This window comes from Tursiops truncatus, chromosome 2, assembly GCF_011762595.2.
Source record: "Tursiops truncatus isolate mTurTru1 chromosome 2, mTurTru1.mat.Y, whole genome shotgun sequence".
In the NCBI taxonomy this organism is placed as follows: Eukaryota; Metazoa; Chordata; class Mammalia; order Artiodactyla; family Delphinidae; genus Tursiops; species Tursiops truncatus.
In genome coordinates this window covers 116,074,397-116,100,976 of record NC_047035.1, presented here as the reverse complement: position 1 = coordinate 116,100,976, position 26,580 = coordinate 116,074,397, and the positions used below count along the sequence as shown (strand labels likewise).

At 39.8% G+C, this 26,580-nt stretch overlaps 1 protein-coding gene across 1 annotated transcript in view; it reads right to left on the bottom strand.

Moving 5' to 3' along the window:
• Positions 1-25,896, bottom strand: part of C2H15orf39 (chromosome 2 C15orf39 homolog) — a 95,222-nt gene extending 69,326 nt beyond the window's left edge. The window contains exons 1-2 of the mRNA XM_073801262.1: positions 25,837-25,896; positions 21,399-21,470 (exon numbers count right to left, since the gene is read on the bottom strand). The gene's annotated coding sequence lies outside the window, so the exon portion shown is untranslated. The remainder of the gene's footprint in view (positions 1-21,398; positions 21,471-25,836) is intronic.
• Between the last annotated feature and the right edge of the window lie 684 nt (positions 25,897-26,580).

The window sequence follows — 26,580 nt, the reverse complement described above, 5'->3', positions numbered from 1 at the left end:
AATAAAAGCCAAGGCACAGGTGACTTCACTGGTGAATTCAATCAAACATCTAAAGAAGGATTAACACCAATTCTCCACAAACTCTTCCAAAAGTTAGAAGAGGAGGGAACACTTACAACTCATTTTATGAGGCCAGAACCAAAGACATCACAAGGGAAAAAAACAAAACAAAACAAAAACAAAAAAAACTATATACCAATATCTCTTACGAATATAGATGCAAAAATCTTCAACAAAATACTATCAAACTGAACCCAGAAACATCTGAAAAAGATTATACACCATAACGGAGTAAGATTTTTCCCAAAAGTGCAAGGTTGACTCAACATATGAAAATCAATCATGGAGTGGTCAAGATGGTGAAGTAGGAAGACCTTAAATGCACTCGTCCCGCAAGCACACCAAAATTACAACTATTTACAGAGCAACAATTGATGAGAAAAACTGGAAAACTAGCAGAAAAGATCTTTTACAACTAAATATATACAGGAAAAATCACAACAAGATGGGTAGGAGGGCGAAGATGCAGTATAGTCAAGACCCATACCCCCAGGTGGGCAACCCACAAATGGAGGATAATTACAATTACAGAGGTTCTCCCCAAGGAGCAAGTGATATCTGAATCCCACATCAGACTCCACAGCCCAGGGGTCTTGGACTGGGAAGATGAGTCCCCAGAAGGTTTGGCTTGGAAGGCCAGCAGGGCTTACCTTCAGGAGAGCCAGAGGGCTGTGGGAAATAGACTCCACACTTAATAAGTGCACACAAAATCTCACATGCTCCAGGACCCAGGGCAGAAATAATCATTTGAAAAGAGCCTGGATCAGACCCACCTGCTGATCTTGGAGAGCCTCCTAGAGAGGCAGGAGGCAACTGGAGCTCACACTGGACACAGACACTGGCAGCAGCCATTTCTGGGAGTTTGTTCTATCACTTGGACATTGGTGCTGGCAAGCGATATTTTGGAATCCTCGCTGGAGCTTATTAGAACCAGGATCTGGCCTCACCCACCAGCCTTTCTGGCATTAGTCCTGGGATGCCTCAGGCCAAGCAACTAGCCAGGAAGGGATGCAGCCCCACCCATCAGCAGGCCTCCTGCCTTAAGACTCCCTGAGTCCATCCCAGGTCCTGGCTCTGTCCACCAGAGGCCCAGTACCCAGACCTGCACACAATGCACAGGCACTAGACCTGGGACCCCCAGGGTCCTGCAGCCAGAGACCCTGGGACTCAGTTCTTCCACCAGTGAGCTGGTACTAGCCCCAGGGCCCCCTGGACCCCAGGACACCACCAGCTGTGGGAACACCAGGCCCTGCAGCTAGAGACCCAGGAAACTAGCTCCACCCACCAGTGAGCCAGCACTAGCCCCAGGACCCCCTGGGCCCCAGCCCCACACACCAGCAGGCCAATACCAGCTCCAAGACACCTTGGACCCTTCAGTCAGGATCTAGCTTCACTCACCAGTGGTCCAACACCAGCTTTGGGTCACCCCAGACTCCACAGCCAGCTGTGTCAGGAACAGCCCACCAGAGGGCTGACACTAGACCTGGGACCCCCAGTGCCATAACCACCCACTCCAGAACTGAGCTTCACATATCAGTGGGCTAGCACTAGTCCTGGGTCCCCCCCAGAGCCCCAAAGCCAGCAGCCTTGTGACCCGGCCCTGCCAACCAGTGGCTGGCAGCCTCTGCACAAGGCAGAGCCTGGCAACCAACCTGACTGGGGGCTAGCCACAACTGCCATACTGCCCATTATAGTTAGCCTGCCACAACAGAAGGATCCATGCAGCCAAAATAGGGGGTACCCCTAGAGCATATAGCTCTGGTGACCAGAGGGGAGTGTGCTGCAGGGACACATAGGACATCTCCTAGACGTAGGACACTTTTCCAAGGTTGGGAAACATAATCGACTTACCAGATACATAGAAATAAAAACAGCAAATTAGGGAAAATGAGGTGACAGAGTAATATCTTCCAAATGAAGGAACAAGATAAAACTCCAGAAGAACTAAGTGAAGTGTAGATAGGCTATCTACCTTATAGAGAGTTCAAGGAAATGACAGTAAAGATGTTCAAAGAACTCAGGAGAAGATTGGGTGAACAGAGTGAGAAGTTAGAAGTTTAACAAAGGGTTAGAAAATATAAAGAAGAACCAAACAGATGAAAAATACAATAAATGAAATGAAAAATACACTAGGGGCTTCCCTGGTGGCACAGTGGTTGAGAAACTGCCTGCCAATGCAGGGGACACAGGTTCGAGCCCTGGTCTGGGAAGATCCCACATGCCGCAGAGCAACTAGGCCCGTGAGCCACAACTACTGAGTCTGCGCATCTGGAGCCTGTGCTCCGCAACAAGAGAGGCCGCGATAGTGAAAGGCCCGCGCACCGCGACAAAGAGTGGTCCCCGCTTGCCGCAACTAGAGAAAGCCCTCGCATAGAAACGAAGACCCAACGCAGTCAAAAATAAATATAAATAAATAAAAATTTAAAAAAGAAAAATACACTAGATACACTAGAAGGAATCAACAGTAGATTAAATGATACAGAGGAACAGATCAGCAAGCTGGAAGACAGAGTAGTAGAAATCACTGAAGTTGAACAGAAAAAAGAATAAAAAGAAAAGAGAACAGTTTAAGAGACCTCTGGGACAATATCAAGTGTACTAACAGTTGCATTATAGGGGTCCCAGAAGGAGAAGAGAGAAAGGAGTAGAGAACATATTTAAAGACACAATAGCTGACAACTTTCCTAACTTAGGAAAGGAAACCGACTTTCAGGTTCAGGAAGCACAGAGAATCCCAAACAGGATCAACCCAAAGAGGACTACACCAAGACACACTGTAATTAAAATGGTAAATATTAAAGATAAAGAGAGAATATTAAAAGCAGCAAGGAAAAAGCAACAAATTACGTACAAGGGAGCTCCCATAAGCCTCTCAGCTGACTTTTGAGCAGAAACTCTACAGACCACAAGGGAGTGGCATGATATATTTAAAATGATGAAAGGGAAAAACATACAACCAAGAATATTCTACCCAGCAAGGCTTTTGTTCAGATTTTATGGAGAGATCAAAAGTTTTACAGACAAGCAAAAGCTAAAAGAGTTCAGCACCACCAAATCAGCTTTACAGGAAATGATAAAGGGAATTTTCTAAGTGAGAAAGAAAAGGCCACAACTAGAAACAGGAAAATTATGAAAGGAAAAATCCATCAGTAAAGACAAATATATAGTAAAGGTAGTAAATTAGCCACGTATAAAGCTAGTAGGGAGGTCAAAAGAGAAAAATAGTAAAATCATCTATATCCGCAATAAGTTGTTAAGGGATACACAAAACAGAAAGATGTAAAATACAATGTCAAAAACAGTAAATAGGGGAGGGGAGGAGTAAAAATGCATGGTTGTTAAAATGCGTTTTGAACTTAAGAGATCAGCAACTTAAAATAATCAAATATATATAATGCTATGTACAGTGTGGGAAAGATAGTCAAAACTACGTAATATCTTTGTATGGTGACATAGCATATCTAGACTTATCATGGTGATCATTTTGACATGTATAGAAATACCAAATCACTATGTTGTGTTACAGGAACTAACACAGTGTTGTAGCTATACTTCAAAAAACAAACAAACTCATAGAAAAAGAGATCAGATTTGTGGCTACCAGATGCAGGGTGGGGAGGGAGAAATGGATGAAGGTGGTCAAAAGGCACAAACCTTAACTTCCAGTTATAAGATAAATAAGTACTAGGGATGTAATGTACAACATAATAAATATAATTAACACTGCTGTATGTTTTATAGGAAAATTGTTAAGAGAGTAAAGTCTGAGAGTTCTCATCACAAGAAAAAAATTTTTTCTATTTCTTTAATTTTGTATCTATATGAGATGATGGATGGTCACTAAACTAATTGTGATAATCTTTTCATGATATATGTAAGTCAAACCATTGTGCTGTACATTTTAAATTTATACAGTGCTGGGACTTCCCTGGTGGCGCAGTGGTTAAGGATCCACCTGCCAATGCAGGGGACATGGGTTCGATCCCTGGTCCAGGTAGATCCCACATGTCACGGGGCAACTAAGCCCGTGTGCCACAACTACTGAGCCTGCATTCTAGAGCCCGCAAGCCACAACTACTGAGCCCACGTGCCACAACTACTGAAGCTCGCATGCCTAGAGCCTGTGCTCTGCAACAAGAGAAGCCACAGCAATGAGAAGTCTGCACACCGCAACGCAGGGTAGCCCCCGCTCTCCACAACTAGAGAAAGACCGCGCACAGCAACAAAGACCCAATGCAGCCAAAAATAAATAAAATAAAATAAATTAATTTTAAAAATAATAAACGTATACAGTGCTGTATGTCAATTATATCTCAAAAAAACTGGATAAAAAAATCAATCAGTGTAATACACTGTATTAATAGAAAAATGAACAAAAACCATATGATCATTTCAATGATGCAGAAAAAGCATTTGACAAAATCCAACACTCTTTCATGATAAAAACACTCAGAAAACTAGGAATAGAAGGGAACTTCCTCAATCTGATAAAGGGCATCTATGAAAAGCCCATAATTAGTGGTAAAAGACTGAAGGCTTTCCCCTTAAGATCAGGAACAAGACAAAGATGTTCAATGTCACCACTCCTATTCAAACGTGTACTAGAGATAATAGCCAGGATAATTACAAAAGAAAAGAGAGGGAAAAAAAAGAGGATTCATATTGGAAAGGAAGAAAGTAAGACTATCTCTATTTTCAGATAACATGATCTTGTATATAAAAAATCCTATGGAAGCCACAGTAAAACCTATTAGAAATAATAAATAAATTCAGCAGATTTGCCTTGAACAAAACTCAAGTGCATATAATAGCAATGACCAATCCAAAAGTGAAATTAAGAAAACAATTCCATAAAAAAGAATAAATTACTTGGGAATAAATTTAACAGCAGAGTGCAAGACTTGCACACTGAAATCTACAGAACATCACTGAAAGAAATTAAAGAAGACTTTTATATATTTATAGAAAGATATCTCATGTCTGTGGATTGAAAGACTTAATATTGTTAAGATGGCAATACTCCCCAAATTGGTCTACAGATGTAGTGGAATCCCAATCAAAATCCCAGCTGCCTTTTTTTTGCAGAAATTGAAAAGCTGATTCTAAAATTCATATGGAAATGCAAGAGACCCAGAATAGTCAAAACAATCTTGAAGAAGACGAACAAAGTTGGAGGAATCCCACTTCCTGATGTCAAAACTTACAACAAAGCTACAGTAAGCAGGACTGTGTAGTATGGCATGAGAATAGACATGTAGATCAATGACATAGAATTGAGAGTCCAGAAATAAACCCTGACATTTGTGGTCAATTGATTTTCAGCAAGGGTGCCAAGACAATTCAGTGTGGAAAAAATAGTCTTTTAAAAAAATGATACTAGGATACTGGATAACTACATGCAAAAGAATGAAGTTAACCTCTTCCTTACATCATACACAAAAATTAACTCCAAATAGATTATATTCCTAAATGTAAGAGCTTAAAAATCTAAAACTCTTAGAAGAAAACATGGGCATAAACTTTCATGACCTTGGGTTAGGCAAAGCCGTCTAAGATGCAACAGCAAAAGCAAAAGCAACAAAAGAAGAAATAAATAAATTGTACTTCATCAAATTTTAAAACTTTGGGCTTCAAAGGATACTGTTAATTAAGTGAAAAGATAACCCAGAGAGAAAAATTTTTTGCAAATCATGTAACTGCTAAGGTACTCGTATCCAGAATACATAAAAGCTCTTACAACTCAACAACAGGAAGACAAACAACCCAATTAAAATTTTGGCAAAAGGTTGAATAGATATTTCATCAAAGAAAGCTTTTTAAAAATTAAACATGTACCTACTATACAATCAAGCAATTCTACTCCTAGTGATCTTCCCAAGAGAAATGAAAGCATACATTTACCAGACAAAAACTTGTTTATGAACATTCATAGTAGCATTATTTATAATAGTCTAAAACTGGAACAATCCAAATGTTTATCAATTGGTAGATGGATAAAAAAATGTGATATATCCTTATAATGTAATACTATATATCAATAAAAAAGGAACAAACTATTGGTAAATGCTATAACATTAAAGAATCTCAAAAACATTATGCTACATGGAAAAGAACAGAAATAAAATATTACATAGTGAATCATTTTATTCATACAAAATTCAAATAATGTAACTCCATAAAGATATAAAACAGATCACCAGTTGCCCTGGGGTGGGAGCAGAGACTGAGAACAAATGGGCACAAGGGAATTTTTGAAGTGACGAAAATTTTCTAAAACTATATTGTGGTGATGGTAGTACAAATTTATTTATTTTCTTTTCCTCTTTTTCTTTTTGTGGTTGTACAACTTTAAACTTAAAACGAGTGAGTTTGATGGCATGTAAATTAAAAATCCTCAATCACAAGACAAAAAAGCCCACAGCTTAAAAAATATGGAAAAGATTTTAACAGAAACCTCACCAAAGAAGATACATAGATGACAATAAGCACATTCTAAATGCTCAATATCATTCATCATTAAGAAAATGAAAGTTAAAACTACAATATGATACCATTACATACCTATTAGAACAGCTAAAAGAAAAATGGAGAGAAAGGAGAGTACCTGGAGTTCTTATGCGTGACTGGGTGAGACTGTAAAACAGCGCAATCATTTTGCTGGATGGAATTATACAATGGTACAGCCACTTGGAAGACAATTTGGCAGTCTCTCATAAGGTAAAACATATACTTACCATATGCCCCAGCAATCTGACTCGTAGGTGTTTACTCATGAGAAGTGAAAACATACACCTACCCCTCAAAATCTGTATATTAACGTTTATACCAGAGTTGAGGAGACAGAGTTGAGAATTCGGGAAGGAGAGGTGGCTAGAATTTGCAGGGCAGAGTATTGGAAAGAGAAAACTTTACAGAGAAAGGGAGCTCCAGTAATCTTTAGTCTTCAGCTGAGTACTGAATAGCACATATGTGTGAGAATACTACCAAGGCCAGGGAAAGAGCCACTGAAAAGGACAGGAGGAACAATCACCAGAACTGACAAAACTGGGAATAGTTCATGTTCCCAACAGCTGTGTGCAAGGACCTCCTGACAAAGTACACAACAGAGAGAGGCTTCAGAAAGGTATTGCCAATGAGCCCTAGGATAAAGACTACTCTGGAGCCATGTAAAAAAAAAAGCTCATAAGCAAGTCTCAAAAGGGTCACATTGTTTCCAAATAACTGCATGTAAGATCAAAGATCAAAATCAAAGAAATACAAAAAACTCCAGAACACAATTTAAAATGACAATATCTAGTATCCAATAAAAAAAGTACCAGGTATAGAGGAAGATTCTGGGAAGATATCAGAGTAGGAAGCACCAGGAATCTGTCTCCCCACCTGGAATTGCATTGGCAGAATCTGTCTGATATAACTATTTTGGAAATCTGGAGTCTATTGAAGGTTTGCAGCTTCCAGGGGAAGACTTGGATGGTGAATTGTAGCTAATTTCAGCCAACTTTAGTTCTTAGCACAGTAGCAGCTACCCATCTTCCACCCCCACGGCCACATGGCAGGCAGCTGTGTACATATTCCTGCAACAGCTTACATGCAGTATGTGGAAGCAAGGGGGTACAAAAAGGACCCTGTCCTCCAAATACCAGGGATCTCTTTTCTGATGGCTGATTGCTGCTTCTGATTACAGAGGTGGAGACAAAGAGGTGGGCAGCCATTTTTGTTGCACCTCTCCCATTGTTGCAAGCTCCTCCCTCTCTAGCTGAAATGACTTCCATGGGATTTAAAGGGATGGCACTTTTCATCCACCCTTCATTTTTATCTTTTTCCCTTTTCAGGAACCAGACATTGAAGACTAGGACATTCAAAAACAAATTCATATACAGGGAAAATTAGATAGTGACCGTGAATGCCCAGGAAAAGTCTCAGGAAAGACATGAGAAGACATTAAATCCGTAACTCAGGCTGATCTTCAGCACAAAGCCTGCCTACAACAATCAAAAAAAGAAAACAATAAAACAAAACCCAGTAAACTCTGGGGAAGGGGATAATCTGATTTCCAAAATTACCATATTATTAGATTCAAATATCCAGTCTTCACAAAAAATGACAAGCCATACCAAGAAACAGGAAAGGAAAAAAATTAAATCAACAGAAACTATCTCTGAAAAAGACATAATCATAGATATACTACACAAATACTTTAAAACAACTATCTTAAAGATGCTCAGAGAACTGAAGGAAGATGAGATAAAGTCAAGAAAATGATGTGTGCACAAAATGGAAATATCAGTAAAGAGATAGAAATCTTACGAAGGAACCAAAATGAAATTTTGGAGCTATAAAGTACAAAAACTGAAATGAAAAACTCACTAGAGTGATTCAAAGGCAGATTTGAGCAGGAAGAAGAAAGAATTAGCCAACTTGAAGATAGAACAATGAAAATTATTGAGTCTGAGGAAAAGGAAGAAAAGAGATTGAAGAAAAGTAAACAGATCCTAAGACACCTATGGGACACCATCAAGAGGACCAAAATAAGCACTGTGGCAGTCCCAGAAGGAGATGAGAGACAGAAAGGGATAGAGAGAATATTTGAAGATATAATGACTGAAAACTTAATAAATTCGATGAAAGACATAAATATGAACATGCAGGAAGCTCAATAAACTCCAAGTAAGAGGAATTCAAAGAGATTCACACCAAGACTCATAATCAAACTATCAAAAGCCAGACAAAGAGAATCCTAAGAGCAGCAAGAGAGAAGTGAAAAATCACACACAAAGGATCCTTAATAAGATAATTGTCAGATTTCTCATTAGAAATTTTTGAGGCCAAAAAACAGTGGGCCCCTATATTTGAAGTACTAAAAGAAAAAAAAGTCAACCAAGAGTCCTATATACACCAAAACTGTTCTCCAAAAGTGAGGGAGAAATCAAGAAATTCCCAGATAGATAAAAGCTGAGGGAGATTGTGACCAATAGACCTGCCCTGCAAAAAATGCTCAAGGCAGTCCTGCAAGCTGAAAAAAAAGGATACTAGGCAGTAACTCAAAGTCATATATAGAAAAAAGATATCAGTAAAGGTAAATACATGGGCAAATAAGATGCTAGTGTTATTGTAACAATGGTTTGTAACTGCACTTTTTGTTTTCTACTAAAATATTCAAAGAAAAAAAGCAATTATTAGTATAAATGCTAGTATTACTGTAACTTTGGTTTGTAACTCCAAATCTTGTTTGCTGGATAATTCAAGAGATTAGTGCATTTAAAGAATTATTAGTTTATGTTTCGGGGCACACAATTTATAAAAATGTCATTTTGTGACATCAGTACCTGAAAGGGGTGGGGATGGAGCTATAAAGGAACAGAGTTTTTGTATGTTATTAAGTTAAGCTGGTATAAATTCAAATCAGAGTTGTTCTTTTCTGTTCTTTTTTTGCAGTACACGGGCCTCTCACTGTTGTGGCCTCTCCCATTGCAGAGCACAGGCTCCGGACGCGCAGGCTCAGCGGCCATGGCTCACGGGCCTAGCTGCTCCACGGCATGTGGGATCTTCCCAGACCGGGACACGAACCCGTGTCCCCTGCATCGGCAGGCAGACTCTCAACCACTGCGCCACCAGGGAAGCCCAAATCAGAGTATTTTAACTTTAAAATGTTAAATGTAATCCCCATGGTAATCACAAAAAAATAGCTATAGAATATACACAAAAGGAAATGAGAAAGGAATTCAAACGTTTTACTACAAAAAAAGAACTCAACACAAAAGACAAGAATGCATAAAATAAGAAACAAAAAGGCTATAAGTCATATAGAAAACAAATAGCACAATGACAAGTAATTCCCTCTTATAATTACATTAATATAAACACTCCAATCAAAGACAGAGATTGGCAGAATGGATAAAAACACATGATCCAACCATGCTGTCTATAAGAGACTCGCTTGAGATCCAAAGACACAAACAGGTTACAACTGAAAGGATGGATGGGCTTCCCTGGTGGCATGGTGGTTAAGAATCTGCCTGACAATGCAGGGGACACAGGTTCGAGCCCTGGCCCGGGAAGATCCCACATGCCTCGGAGCAACTAAGTCCGTGTGCCACAACTACTAAGCCTGTGCTCTAGAGCCCGCAAGCCACAACTACTGAGCCCACGTGCCACAACAACTGAAGCCCGCGCACTTAGAGCCCATGCTCCACAACAAGAGAAACCACTGCAATGAGAAGCCTGTGCACTGCAATGAAGAGTAGCCCCTGCTCGCCACAACTAGAGAAAGCCTGTGCACAGCAATGAAGACCCAATGCAGCCAAAAATAAATAAATAAAATAAACAAATTTATTTTAAAAAAAGATTTAAAAAAAGAAAAAACAAAACTGAAAGGATTGAAAAAGATTTTCCGTGCAAATTGTAACCAAAAGAGAGCAAGAGTGGCAATACTAATATCATACAAAATAGATTTTAAATCAAAAAAGTTTATAAGAGCAAATGTAGGATATTATGTAATAATAAGTGATTCAATACAGCAAGAATATGCAAGCAGTATAAACATTTAGGCACCTAATGACAGATCATCAAAATATATGAAGCAAGAACTGACAGAATTGAAGGGAGAAATAGGCACGATTACAAGAATTGGAGGTTTCAATATCTTCTTCACAATAATGGATAGAACAACCAGACAGAACATAAGTAAGGAAATAAAGGACTTAAACAACATAATAAACCAACTAGATCTAACACACGTATACAGAACACTCTACCTAACAACAGAATGCACATTCTTCTCAAACGCACATGGGACATTTTCAGGGTAGACTATATGTTAGACCTCAAATTGTCTCAATAGATTTGAAAAATAGATATCATACAAAGTATCTTCTCTGATCAAAATGGGGTGAAGTTAGATATAAATAAAAAGGAAATTTCACAAATTGTAGAAATTAAACAACACACTTCTTAAAATAAATTTATTTATTTATTTACGGCTGTGTTGGGTCTTTGTTGCTGTGCACGGGCTTTCTCTAGTTGCGGCAAGCAGGGGCTACTCTTCATTGTAGTGCATGGGCTTCTCACTGCAGTGGCTTCTCTTGTTGCAGAGCACGAGAACTAGGCCCACAGGCTTCAGTAGTTGTGGCATACAGGCTCAGTAGCTGTGACTCGTGGGCTCTAGAGCGCAGGCTCAGTAGTTGTGGTGTACGGGCTTAGTTGCTCTGCAGCATGTGGGATCTTCCCAGACCAGGGCTCAAACTCGTGTCCCCTGCAATGGCAGGCAGATTCTTAACCACTACACCACCAGGGAAGTCCCTAAACCACACACTTTTAAACAACCAATGTATCAAAGAAGAAATCACAAGGAAAATTAGAAAATACTTAGAGATGAATGAAAATGAAAATACAACATACAAAAACTTATAGGAGGCAGCAAAAGCAGAGCTAAGGGGAAATTTGTAGCTATGAATGATTGCATTAAAAAAACAAGAAAGATCTCAAAACAACCTAACTTTACAACTTAAGGAACTAGAAAAAGAAGAACAAACTAAACCCAAAGCTAGCAGAAGGAAGAAAATAATAAAGATTAGCACAGAGATAAACAAAATAGAGAATAGAAAAATAACAGAAAAAGCAATGAAACCAAAAGTTGGCTCTTTGAAAAAAATCAACAAAATTGACAAACTTTTAGCTAGATGGACTAAGAAAAAGATAGAGGACATTCAAATTACTAAAATCAGTAATGAAAGTAGAGATAACTAACAATTCTACAGAAAAAACAAAAAGGATCATAAGAGAGTACAATTACAATTGTACGCCAACAAATTGGATAACCTTGATGAAATGGAAAATTTCCTAGAAACAGAAAACCTAACAAGACAAAAGCATGAAGAAATAGAAATCTGAATAGACCCATACCTAGTAAGGGGATTGAATCAGGAATTCAAAATCTACCAATAAAGAAAAGCCCTAGACTTGATGGATTCACTGGTGAATTCCATCAAAGATTTAAAGAGGAACTAATACCAATCCTTCAAACCTTTCCAAAAAAAGTGAACAGGAGGGACATTTCCTAACTCATTCTATGAGATCAGCATAACTCTGATACCAAAGAGATACAACGACACTATAAGAAAAGAAAACTACATCAACATCCCTTATAAACATTGCTGCAAAAAATCCTCAGCAAAATACTAGCAAACAGAATTCAGCAGCATATTAAAAAGATTATACAGCATGAACAAGTGGAATTTATTCCTGGAATGCAAGGATGGTCCAACATAGCAAAATCAATCAATGTAATATCCCACATCAACAGAATGAAGGAAAAAAACACATGATTATCTCAATTGATGCAGAAAAGAATTTGAAAAACTTCAAGACCCTTTTATAATGAAAACAGTCAACAAACTAAGAAACTACCTCGACATAATAAAAGCCATATATGAAAAACCCACAGTGAACATCATACTCAATTGTGAAAGAAAGCTTTTCCTCTAAGATCAAGAATAAAGCAAGGGGGACTTCCCTGGTGGTCCAGTGGTTAAGAATCTGTGACCTACTAGAGAATGAACTTGAGGATATGGGGAGGGGGAAGGGTAAGCTGTGACAAAGTGACAGAGTGGCATGGACATATATACACTACCAAACGTAAAATAGGTAGCTAGTGGGAAGCAGCTGCATAGCACAGGGAGATCAGCTCGGTGCTTTGTGACCACCTAGAGGGGTGGGATAGGGAGGGTGGGAGGGAGGGAGACGCAAGAGGGAAGAGATATGGGAACATATGTATATGTATAACTGATTCACTTTGTTATAAAGCAGAAACTAACACACCATTGTAAAGCAATTATACTCCAATAAAGATGTAAAAAAAAAAAGTGTGTAACCTAAGTCTAATCATAAGGAAACATTTGACAAGCCAAACTGAGGGATAGTCTACAAAATAACTGATCTGTATTCATTAAAAAAAAAAAAAGAATCTGCCTTCCAATGCAGGGGAGGTGGGTTCGATCCCTGGTCAGGGAACTAAGATCCCACATGCCATGGAGCAACTAAGCCCACACGCTCTGGAGCCTGCCCACCACAACTAGAGAGAAGCCTGTGCACTGCAATGAAAGATCCTGTGTGCCGCAGCTAAGTCCCAATGCAGCCAAAAATAAAAATAAATAAATAAATATTAAGAAAACACCTAATATGATTAAAAAAAAAAGAATAAAGAAAGGATGTCTGCTTTCATCACTTCTGTTCAACATAGCATTGGAACTTCTAGCCAGAGCAATTAGACAAGAAAAAGAAATAAAAGCATCCAAATTGAAAAGAAAGAAGTAAAATTATCACTGTTTACAGATAATATGATTGTACATGTTGAAAACCCTAAAGATTTCACAACAACAAAAGAAACATGATAGATCTAATAAATTAATTCAATAAAACAGGATACAAAGTCAACACACAAAAATCAGCTGCATTTTTTTTTGTTTTGTTTTTTGTTTTTTTTGTTTTTTTGTTTTTGCGGTACGTGGGCCTCTCACTGTTGTGTTCTCTCCCTTTGCGGAGCACAGGCTCCAGACGCGCAGGCCCAGCGGCCATGGCTCATCAGACCAGCCGCTCCACGGCATGTGGGATCTTCCCGGACCGGGGCACGAACCTGTGTCCCCTGCATCGGCAGGCGGACCCTCAACCACTGCGCCACCAGGGAAGCCCAATCAGCTGCATTTTTATACAAAAACAATGACCAATCTGGAAAAGAAGTTATAAAAATAATTCCATCTACAATTGCTTCAAAAAGAATAAAATACTTAGGAATTTCCTTAACCAAGGAGGTGAAAGATTTGTATGATGAAAACTATAAAACATTGATGAAATAAATTAAACATATAAATAAATGCAAATACATCTCATACTCAAGGATTGGTAGACTTTATATTGTTAAAATGTCAATACTATCTAAAACAATCTACAGATTCAATGCAATTCCTATCAAAATCCCAATAACTTCTTTGTGAAAATAGAAAAAAAAATCCTAAAATTCATATGCAATCTCAAAAGACCTCGAATGCCCGAAACAATCTTGAAAAAGAAAAACAAAACTGGAGGGCTCACAGTTCCTGATTTCAAAACTTACAACAAAGCTACAGTCATCAAAACATGTGGTATTGGCATAAAGATAGACATATAGACCAATGGAATAGGATAGAGACCCCAGAAATAAACTGTCACATATATGGTCAATGATTTTTGACAAAGGTGCCAACACCATTCAATGAGGGAAAGTACATTCTTTTCAACAAATGATGCTGAGAAAATTGGATATCCACATGCAAAAGAATGAAGGTGGATCCTTAACACCATATGTAAAAACTCACTCAAAGTGGATGGAGGACCTAAATGTAAGACCTAAAACAACAAAACTCTTGGAAGAAAGCATAGGACCAAAACTTCACAACACTGGATTTGGCAATGATTTCTTTGATATGACACCAACAGTACAAGTAACAAAAGAAAAAAATAGACAAATTAGACTTCATGAAAATTAAAAATTTTTGTGCATCAAAGACACTATCCACAGAGTAAAAAGGCAACACACAGAATGGGAGAAAATGTTTGCAAATCATACACCTTATAAGGGATTGTTATCCAGAATACATAGAGAACTCAACAACAACAACAAAACCATCTGATTCAGAAACAGGCAAAGGACTTGAGTAAACAGACATTTCTCTGAAGAAGATATATGAATGGCTAACAAGCACATAAAGATGCTCAATATCACTGGTAATTAGGAAAATGCAAATCAAAACTACAATGAGATACCACCTCACACCCATTAGGATGGCTACTATTAAAAAAAAACAACAACAGAAAACAAGTGTTGGTGAGGATGTGGAGAGATTGGAACACTTGTGCACTGTTGGTGGGAATGTCAAATGGTACAACTCCTGTGGAAAATGGTATTATGGTTCCTCAAAAAATTAAAAATAGAGTTACCATATAACCCAGCAATTCTACTTCTGGGTATATATCCAAAATAATTGAAAGTAGGGTGTCAAAAACATATTTGTACATGCATGTTCACAGCAGCTTTATTTACAACAGCTGAAACACAGAAGCAAACCAAATGTGCATTGATGAATGAGTGGATGAACAAAATGTAGCATATACACACAATGGAATATTATTCAGCCTTAAAAAGGAAGGAAATTCTGCAATATGCTATAACATAGATAAACCTTGAGGACATTACACTAAGTGAAATAAGCCAATCACAAAAAGAAAAATACTGTATGATTCCACTTAGATGAGGTACTTAGTGGAGTCAAATCCATAGAGACAGAAAGTAAAATGGTGGTTACCAGGAGTTGGGGCTAGGGGAGAATGAGGAGTTATTGTTTAATGGGTCTAGAGTTTCAGTTTTACAAGAAGAAAAGAGTTATGTGGATGGACGGTGGTGATGGTTACACAACAACACGAATGTATTTTAATATCACTGAACTGTGCACTTAAACATGGTTAAAATAATAAATGTTATGTTATGGGTATTTTACCACAATGAAGAAATGAAAAAACTAGAGAACATTGGGGGCTACACTGTATGACTACAAGCACAATGGGGTTCATAGAAGACTTCCATGTGGGTCTGGAAGGATAACTCAGTAATGGTGAGAAGGAGAAAAAGAGCTTGGCTCCTAGGGAAACTGGGAGGAGGCCAGGCTGACAGGAACAGAGGTAAGGCTGGAAAGCATCAGAAAAATTCCATGGCATAGTCAGAGCAAAACCCTACTGCAGACATGATTAGTAGTCATATATATATATATATATATATGTATATATATATATTGGATGGATCATTTTATTTTATTTTTTGGCCTCAGGGCATGTGGGATCTTAGTATTTTAGTTCCCCAACCAAGGATCGAACCCACGTCCCCTGCATTGGAAACACAGAGTCCCAACCACTGGACCACCAGGGAAGTCCCAGTAGTGATATTTTTTAAAAGGTCATCAGGAGTATAGCATGTAAGGTGGAGTGGAGGGGGAAACCTGTTAGAAGCTGAGCACAAAGAACCTGAACTAAGGCATAGAGGCAGAAGTAGGAAAAGGGGGGAAGGAAAGAAAGGAGGGAGAAGGGAAGGCAAGCAGTGTGAAAGAGGGATTGATTTAGTGAGAGAAGAAATGGTAGGCCTGAAGAAGAAAAAGGCAGACAGGAATCAAGGTTTCTCAGGTGGGATCATCACCAACAGAAGAGGGCCTTAGGAATAGTAATGAATCATCCTACATATGCTCATCAAATCCTACTCTCCCAACAAGAGTTCAAAAGAGAAGCTGTTCATATAATATCATAGTAAAAGCATTTCTCCCTCTTCCCTTGTCCACTCACTAAATACTTAGAATGGGCAGGTACTGTACCACCGGGTCTGCCGGCTGGGGCCCGAGATAGGGCCTCGGGGTAGGTGGAAGGGATCACGCGAGGAAAGGCAAGGGGTCCAGTGCCTAGAGACTGCACACTGCTGGGAACGTGGTAAGGACGCACTGGGAGAGAGACACTGTATCCGGGCTGCAGCCAGACTCAGAGGAGGCTTCAATGCCATCACCCTGAAAGTGGTGGCGGACCACAGAGGGCTGCCAGCAAGTAAGCCACATAGAGGCGAAACGGACTAAAGCAGGCTGCTGCAGTGCATCAGAGGCCTCTCCAACGCGCCCACGCTGGGAATTCCAGCTAAGAAATGAAGTTGCACAGGAAGATCTGCTTGTCTGCAAACTAAGGGATGGGCAACCTGCATACACTGCATCCTCTGAGGTTGAGAAAATGCACTGGGGGTGGCCTGCCTGTTTATCATTCCCTCTTGTTGCTCTGAGGCTGGCTGTTTGTCTGGGGTGATACTGTTTCCTGCCTTCTGCTAATTGGCCAGTGAGACACACCTTGGGGGCGATGAATCTTGTGGTTTCAATTCACACACAAATGTGTCCAGGTCATGTGTTTCTGCTCCTGATTACAGGTACCTCAGACCGCTTTCCACAAAGGCCCTTTCTGTGACAATTGATAAAATGATAGAGATCTAATGTTGCTACCATCTTGCCAAAAGACCTCATTTTCTTTCCTGCTTAGGCAACATTCCATTTAGGCAAATGATCTGTGTCTATACTATCTCACTACTCCTCCTCATACCCTCTCTGAAGCAGCATACTTTGGTCACCTTGCTACTTCCTTGCTTGCAAGTTAGTAAAATTGACTTATTCTCAAGAAAACAAATTAACAGGTATATGAAGAAGTAGGAAAATGTGACCCATAATGTAAGAAAAATAAATCAGTAGAGACAGACTCAAAAATGACAGAGATGATAGAATTAGTAGACAAGGACATTAAAACCGCAGTTATAAATATATTGCATATCTTCAAAAAAGTAGACAAAGCCTGAGCATAGTGAGACATGAAAAGTATTTTTTCAAATGCAAATTTAGGGACTTCCCTTGTGGTGCAGTAGTTAAGACTCCACACTCCCAATGCAGGGGGCCTGGGTTCAATCTCTGGTCAGGGAACTAGATCCCACATGCACGCTGCAACTAAGGAGCCAGCAAGCTGCACTAAGGAGCCTGCCTGCCGCAACTAAGACCCAGTGCAATCAAATAAATAAATATTTTTTAAAGCAAATTTAATTACTAGATAATAAAAATATGCTATGTGAGATTACAAATGCATTAGTTGCGGTTAGTAGTAGACTAGACACTGAAGAAGAAAAGATTAGTGAATTTGAAGACATAGCAGTAGAAATTATCCAAAATGAAATATATATAGAAAAAAAAGACTGAAAAAAAAAAGGAGTTGAGCAAAAGTGAGCTGTGGGACAACACCAAGAAACCTAATATATATGTAATTGCAGTTCCAGAAGAAGAGGAGGGAGAAAGCAGGACAGAAAAACATTTGAAGAATCCAAATTTGTTGACAATTACCAACAGTTACAAAAAAGCTCAATGAACCCCAAACAGAAGAAACATGAAGGAAACCACACCAAGGTACATCATAAACAAATTGCTTAAAATCAGTGATCTTCAAAAGACACTGTTTACAAAATGAAAAGGCAATCTACAGCCTGGGAGAAAATATCAATTCAGTGTCCAATAAATATGTCTATTGAATTTATAAACATCAGCAATAAAGTCAGAAAATGCAATTAAAAATTTACAATAGCAATGAAAAATATAAGGTCATTGAAAATAAATCTAACAAAAGATGTGCAAAATATTTATGTAGAAAACTATAGCACTTTATTGAAAGGCAATAAGAAAACCAAACACAGCAACACCATGTTCATGGATAGAAAGATTCAATATTGTAAAGTTGTTATTTCTCCCCAAATTGTCCTATAGCTGTATTACTTTTCCAATCAAGTCCTAACAGAATTTTTTACACATAAAGCCAAAAAAAGATTAGTAGTCAAATCCTATAAATCAATCAGGAAGACAAAATATCCAATAGAAAAATTTTCAGAAGCACAAACAGGCATTTGCGTTTTTCACAGAAAACACAAACGGCCCATTAAGTTTATCAAAATATACTTAACCTTGTTAGTAGAAAGGGAAATGCAAATAAAAACACAAATTACCATTTCATGCCCACTGGTTTGGAAACATTTTTAAAGATTGACAAAATGTTGGCAAAATGTAACTATTAAACTGCTGTGGGACTAAAAATTAGTACACTCACTTTGAAGAACAATTTTACATTATTTGGTGAAGGTGAATATTCACATACCCTTTGATCCAGCAATTCCACTCCTGCAGACATGAACAGAATATTCCCAGAGCACTGTTTAAAATAGCAATAAAAATGGAAACAACCTAAATGTCCATTACAATAGAATGAATAAAAACTTATGGGGCTTCCCTGGTGACGCAGTGGTTGAGAATCTGCCTGCCAATGCAGGGGACACGGGCTCGAGCCCTGGTCTGGGAAGATCCCACATGCCGCGGAGCAACTAGGCCTGTGAGCCACAACTACTGAGCCTGCACGTCTGGAGCCTGTGCTCCGCAACAAGAGAGGCCGCAATAGTGAGAGGCCCGTGCACCGCGATGAAGAGTGGCCCCCACTTGCTGCAACTAGAGAAAGCCCTCGCACAGAAATGAAGACCCAACACAGCCAAAAATAAATAAATAAACAAAATGACGGAGGAATTATGTTTAAAAAAAACAAAAAAAACCCTTATGGTTCAATCACACAATAGAATATTGAAGTGAAATAAAAAACTATACCTCCATGAAACATGGATTGTATTTTCTAAAGATGACCATCACAATATATCCCATCCTACATATTCTTCTCTCCTTCTTAGATGCCAGTGACACGAATATTAGATCTTTTTTTATAGTCCCCTGGGTCCCTGGGGTTCTGTTCACTTTTTTTTTTCCAGTTTTTTCTCTCTGCTGTCCAGATTGGGTAATTTCTAGTGTTCTATTTTTCAGTTCATGGATTCTTTCTTCTGTCCCCCTCCATTTTGCTGTTGAGCACATTCACCAAGTTGTTTTGTTTTTTTTTTTCACCAAGTTTTTTATTTGGTTATTGAATTTTTCAGTTCCAAAATGTCCATTTGGTTCTTCTTTATAACTTATATTTCTTTGCTGAGACTTTCTCTGTTTTAATTTGTTTCAAGTGTGTTGCAGTTGCTTACTGAAGCATTGTATGATGGCTGCTTTTAAATCTTCATCAGATAATTCTAACATCTCTGACATCTCGAGTTTGGCATCTATTTCTTTCTTTTTTCCTTCAGTGTGAGGTCTTCTTGGCTATTGGTATGACAAGTAATTTTCTACCCAAACCTGGGTATTTTAGCTATTATGTCATGAGACTCTGGATCTTATTTAAATGTTTTGTTTTAGCTGGCTTCCTCTGACACTGGTCCAGCAGAGGAAGGGAGGTGCTACCTCATTATGGCAAGGCAGGGTTTGACATCCAGGTTCCCCACTCAGCCTCCATATTAGTCATCTCAGGCTTCCATAACTAAACACCACAGACTGGGTGGCTTAAATGATAGAAATTTATTGTCTCACATTCTGGAGGCTGGAAAGTCCAAGATCAAGATGTTGGCATTTGCTTTCTAGTGAGACCTCTCTCCTTGGCTTGCAGTTGGCCACCTATTCCCTCTGTCCTCATATGGCCTTTTCTCTGTGCACTTGCATCCCACGTGTCTCTTCCTCTTCTTATAAGGACATCTATCCGATTAGGACCTCACCCTTATGACCTCGTTTAACCTTACTTACCCCCTTAACAGCCCTATCTCTAAACATTGTATCATCAGGGGTTACAGCTTTAACTTATGAATGGGGGAGGGCACAATTCAGTTCATAACAGCCTCCACTGACTCTTGAGTGGGGAGTATTATGTGTTATTTCTGGGAGGGCATGGGAATTCTGGCTCCCATTACACCTCCCTGGCTGTGAGGAGTAGGTGTGTCTCCTACTGCCCCCTGTATTTATGACCTCTACTTACACTATACTATTCAGGATAGTAGTAACCTCTGGAGTCGTGAGAGCAGATATGATTTGGGAAGAGACATAGAAGGCTCCAAGGAATTGGATGTGTTTTATTTTCTAGTTGGGAATTAAGTATGTTGGTATTAATTATACTATTATTATTTAAACTTGTACATATATGTTATATAAGGCATATTCTTTTGTATATATGATATATTCCAGAATTCAAAAAATAAAAAGATAGAAAAACCCAGCCACAACAAAATAGAAATATGGTCTCTCTACTTAGAATATTTATAACCTAGCTGAGGTCCTCAGAAATAACAATCTACCATCTGTGGTATTAAGCATTATCTATGTGCCAGGCATTATACTAAGCACTTCATAAACATCATCTTACTTATTCCACACAACTCTCCTAGGAGGTAGATATTAATCAATTTCACAGATGAGGAAACTCAGGCTCAAAGAGGTCAGAATCACAGAGATGGAATTCAAGCCCAGGCCAGTCTGCAGAGCCCATACTCTTCAGCCCCTTAGCCCCGTGAATGAGGTTAAAACTAATTAATATCATTCATCCCAGTTGTCATGTGCCATACACCTGCCACAGCTAATAAAATCTCACAGAGAACATTAGACTCCAACAAGACAGATAATGTCTCTTGAGAGAACATTGTGGACAAGGTGACTACTAGTGGTGGCTCTACCAAAACTAGCCCAGGTTATGAGCTGGAGTGGGTCAGGATCTGCCCAGGTGAGCAGGGGTAGGGACTAGCCAGGCAGGCAAAAGCTGTTGCTGAGGCCTGTCAAACCATATGGGCAGGGCCTTGAAAGTTTGCAGAATTGGGAGGAAGGGGAGCCATAAATGGAGAACCATGAAAGGCATCTTACCTCCTCTTTCAAATGGAGGGATCCCAACAGTGGGGCAGGAGCAGCTGGAGCTGGAGGGAGATGGAATGGTGCCTGAAGGAGGAAAGTGCTAAAGATTAGAGCTAGTAATTGAGGCAGGAGCCAGGCATACGGCCACAGACAGACCCAGACATAGTGTGGCCTACCCTGTCCCACTGCTTTCTCTGTGGCATAGAAGGGAGGTCACAGAAATTGAGAGATTATTGTTTAGGTATATTAGCCATGAACTGTGGCCCTGTTGGGGAGCTGCATGTCCTGCCCTATGCAGCCTGCCCAACATGTTAGTAGCAAAGACCTGCCTGTACACTGGGGTGAGGGAAGAGGCTGAGCCACAGTCATGAGCCCACATGGTCACTGTCCATGAGAACGGTGGCTAAGGCCAAACAAGATAGGATTTTCCAGGGACTGTCAACTCCCACCATAAGGCCACGGGCTCTGGGATGGGGATCCTGGCAGGACTGCAGCTCAAAGTCAAGCTTGGAGTGTTGTACACCCCAGATTCAGACTGAGATCCTAGTAACTGAGCACTTGCCTAGGATGAAGGAAGCATGGTCAGTCACACCTGGGTACCCTTTTGGACATTAAACACAGAGAAGTTAGGAGCAAACCAGAAGGAGTGGCAAGGGGCCCACACCTTCCTCCTTAGAGCTGCTGAAAGGGCAGCTCTCCTTAACACCAGTACATCCTGGGGATGGGAAAGGGCAGTCAGTTCACAGCTAGTGGCTTATAACCTGGTCTGGCTGTACTAGTTGGGCCAAATAGATAGTACCTTAGGAATTTGATTATTATGACATAGTCTTCTTTTTCTCTCATAATACTTATTAACTTGAAATTTCTAATGTTCATGTGTCCATATCAGCTTTTTGGGGGTTAGTATTTATATGACATTGCTTTCTAACCTTTAACTTTTCTGTCTCCTTCTATTTAAAGTGAGCCTTTTGTAAACAGCAGAGTTAGATTTTGTTTTTTACCTAGTCTAATAATCCTTGTCTTTTAATTGACATATTTATACTATTCACATTAATTGTAATTACTGGCATAGTTGGGTTTACCTTGCTATTTATTTTCTATTTATCCTTTGTACTTTTATTCCTCCCTTTTGATTTTCCTTTGGGTTAATCAAGTTTTTTAATTTTTATTATTTCATTTTGCTCTACTATTAGCTTTTTAATTGCATCTTATTTTATTATGATTTTAGTGATCCTCCTAGATATTACAATATGCATCCTTGATTTATGTCAATTTACTTTAAATTAGTATTTTTATAGTTAGTACTTAATGCAAATACCTTAGAACTGTTAATCCCCATCTTTGGTGCTATTGCTGACATATATTTACTTTTATGTTAAAAATCTTATGAGATATTATTCTTTTTAAGTTGGTTTTTATTTATTTTTAAATTTTATTTATTTATTTATTGGCTGTGCAGTTTGTGGGATCTTAGTTCCCAACCAAGATTGAACCTGGGCCCTTGGCAGTGGACGCATGGAGTCCTAACCACTGGACCACCAAGGAATTCTCTATTGTTGTTTTAAATAGTCAATATTCATTTATAATTATATACATTTGTATCTTTTGCTATGCCTTTCATTCCTTCCTGCAGTTCCCACAGGGATCATTTTTCTTCAGCCAGAAGAACTCCCTTAAGAATTTCCTGTAGTGCTGATGTGTACTAGTGACAAACCAAATTCTTTGAATTTTTGTCCACTTGAACATGTTTATTTTGCCTTCTTCTTTTTTTTTTTTTTTTTTGCGGTACACGGGCATCTCACTGTTGTGGCCTCTCCCATTGTAGAGCACAGGCTCCGGACGCACAGGCTCAGCGGCCATGGCTCATGGGCCCAGCCGCTCCGTGGCATGTGGGGTCCCCCCGGACCAGGACATGAACCCGTGTCCCCTGCATCGGCAGGCAGACTCTCAACCACTGCGCCACCAGGGAATTCCTTGCCTTCAATTTTGAAAGATATTTTTCTGGGCATAGAATTCTAGATTGGTAGGGTTTTTTTCTTTCAGCATTTTAATAATGTCATTTCATTGTCTTCTGGCTTCCATAATCAGTCATCAGTGCTGTTAACTGATAACTAACTCCCTCTCTCTCTCCCTCTCCTTCTTTCTTTAAAAATATGGTTGCTTTTAGGATTTTCTGCTTTGTCTTTGATTTTCAGCACTTTACCTATGATAGGCCTAGGTGTAGTTTTCTTTATACTTATCCTTCTGGAGCTCACTGATATTCTTGAATCTGTGGCTTGATGCCTTTCATCATATTTGGAAAATTGTCAGTCATTATTTATTCAAGTATTTGAGCATGTCCCGCATATCTCTTGTGCTCAGCTCTGTTTATTCCTCAATTCTTTTTCACTCTTGCTTCAGTCTGGATAAGTTCTATTGATTGGTCACTAATCTTGTCTTCTGCTGTATACAGTCTCCTGTTAAACCCATTCAGTGAGTTCTTAATTTCAGATATTGTATTTTGCAGTCTAGAATGCCAATTTTTTTCATTCTTATAGATTCAAATTTTCTGTTTAAATACTCAAGCTTTTCACCCATTTGGTCCATCTTTTGCTCTATTCTCTTTAACATATTATTCTTACTTATTTTAAAACATTTGTTTGAGGGCTTCCCTGGTGGCGCAGTGGTTGAGAGTCTGCCTGCTGATGCAGGGGACACGGGTTTGTGCCCTGGTCTGGGAAGATCCCACATGCTGTGGAGTGGCTGGGCCTGTGAGCCATGGCCACTGAGCCTGCGCGTCCGGAGCCTGTGCTCCGCAACGGGAGAGGCCACAACAATGAGAGGCCCGCGTACCGCAAAACAAAACAAAACAAAACAAAACATTTGTTTGAGATGTCACCTCCTGCTTGGTCTAGCTCCCTGCATCTCAGTTTGGAAAATGGCCTCAGGAAGAAAAGTGGGTAAATATGGGGCTCACCTTGTGTACCCTCCATCTGCCAAAGATCATAGCCCTGCTTTGCCTGCTGTCTAGTCCCTGCAAACTGTTGTCACATATATTTTGCTCACATTCATAGTTGTTTACCATGGAAGATTCTATCTAAAACCAATGACCCTACCATGACTAGAAGTTCCTCCCTTAGGGATTTGAGAGGTTGAGGCTAAGTTGAAAGGGTGCCTGTCAAAGAGGCCATGAAGCTATCTGGACTCTGAGGTCATGCCCAGCAATCTAAGAGATTAAGAGGTAGAAACAATGAGTTTGCAGAAGCTGTGAGGAAGAGAACAGCTGAACATATGGTGTGGGGGCAGGGAGGGGGCTGTGTAAGAGAAGGAACAGACCGTGAAGGAGATCAGGGAGTGCCACAGAACCATCCACCATGCCCTGTTGTCCTGACTCCATAGTGCCCTGAATCCAGTGCCACACTCCATCCCCAGGGTCCATGCAGCAGGGAGAGCAGAGTGAGCAGGCAGTGGCAGGGGGCCTGGAGTGCCAAGTCTTAGGGTTCCAGTGGGCCACAGGGGCCTCTGCAGATGACTGGAAGAGGGAACAAGGAAGCAAGAACAGCCTTTGGGCCTGAGTCTCCCAGCCAGAGGGGCCATGTGGCCCCTGGGAAGAGGATGGGGCAGCTCTCTTGGAACTATCTTCCAACCAGAGGAAGCCAGTATCCCATGTCTACCAGGAGCACTGGGGCCCTCATTACTGTCCCCATTTATTTGCATCTTTTTGCATGTCATTTGTCATTTCATGGGGTCTCATTTTATGTCAAATTCACAGTCTCTGCTTATTCCTCCCTATTTGGGTGTAGGGAAAAGTGGACCTTCAGCTAAATCCCCCTTGGGGAATTTTATTTTAACTCTCAGTATACCATCAGAGTCCTTTAAACCTAATTTTAATTTTTAAGTTTCTTTTTTGAGCAGTTTTAACTCTTCATAAGGATTGATATTTTATGACTTCTATCCTTTCACAGGGGTCTTCCAAAACCCAAAGAGAAATTTCAATTATCTTTTTAATAGAATAAAGCTTGTTCTATCTTACAATTGCCATAACAATCCATTGGATCCTTTATATATCCAAAATGTATCAATTACCATATTGATCCATTGAATCCTGGATAAATTCAAAATTTATCCTGGGGCTTCCCTGGTGGCACAGTGGTTGAGAGTCCGCCTGCCGATGTAGGGGACGTGGGTTCGTGCCCCGGTCCAGGAAGATCCCACATGCCGTGGAGTGGCTGGGCCCGTGAGCCATGGCCGCTGAGCCTGTGTGTCCGGAGCCTGTGCTCCGCGACAGGAGAGGCCACAACAGTGAGAGGCCCGCGTACCGCAAAAAAAAAATTTATCCTGATCTTAAAACATTTTGCTATTTCATCCTCCTAGGAACTATATTTCATCATTACTCATTAATTATTCTCAACCATGCTTTTTAAAAACAGAGACTAAAATAATAAAAAAAACAGAAGAATGATGGAATTACCTGGAAGGATGATTCAATAGTGATATGAATCATTACTATTCCACCATCTTTCAATTTTCTTATTGTTTTGTCCAAAGCATTAGACATCTTTCAAGAAGATGGAAACAAGAAGTCTGGAAACGTCTTTGTTTGTTTTAGCTTTCATTGTAGAAGATGAGAATTCAGAATATTTCATTTTCCTACAAAGAAGAAAGAGAAAAACAGACATTTCATAGTTACTGAGGAATCATTAGATGAATGCAATGTGACAGATAGCAGCCACTCTAGACTACAATGATGATGGTAAAATTATATATAAGCAAAGTTGTGGACTATGAGTCTTCAGATATCTTAGATGAATTTTCTCAAATTCAAGAGTTGTCCCCATCTTCCCAGAGAGTGGAGAGCTAGAGACCAGAGAGGGATAGTTCTTTTCTAGGGTCACCCAGCTCTTGCTCTGTTCTGTTGCACAGAGATGTGCCACCGAGCCAGCCTTTCTCATGGCAGGCATACGGTAGGTGCTTCCCTGCAAGCCTGAACAGGGCTGGCCCTTGAAGTAAGGAGGCTGTCCAAATCCCCGCTCCTGAGACCTGGCACTTGCCCAGCTCATCTGCCACTCTTCCTTGGGCCTTGGGGCTCTTGAAGCTGTGGTTTTCCTCTGGGTGGTGACTCAGTGCCCGCAGCCCACCCTGCATGTGAACCTCCCTTCCCCTGGGCCTCACTGACCGCCCTAAACCACAGGCAGCTGTGGTTTTCCTTAAAACA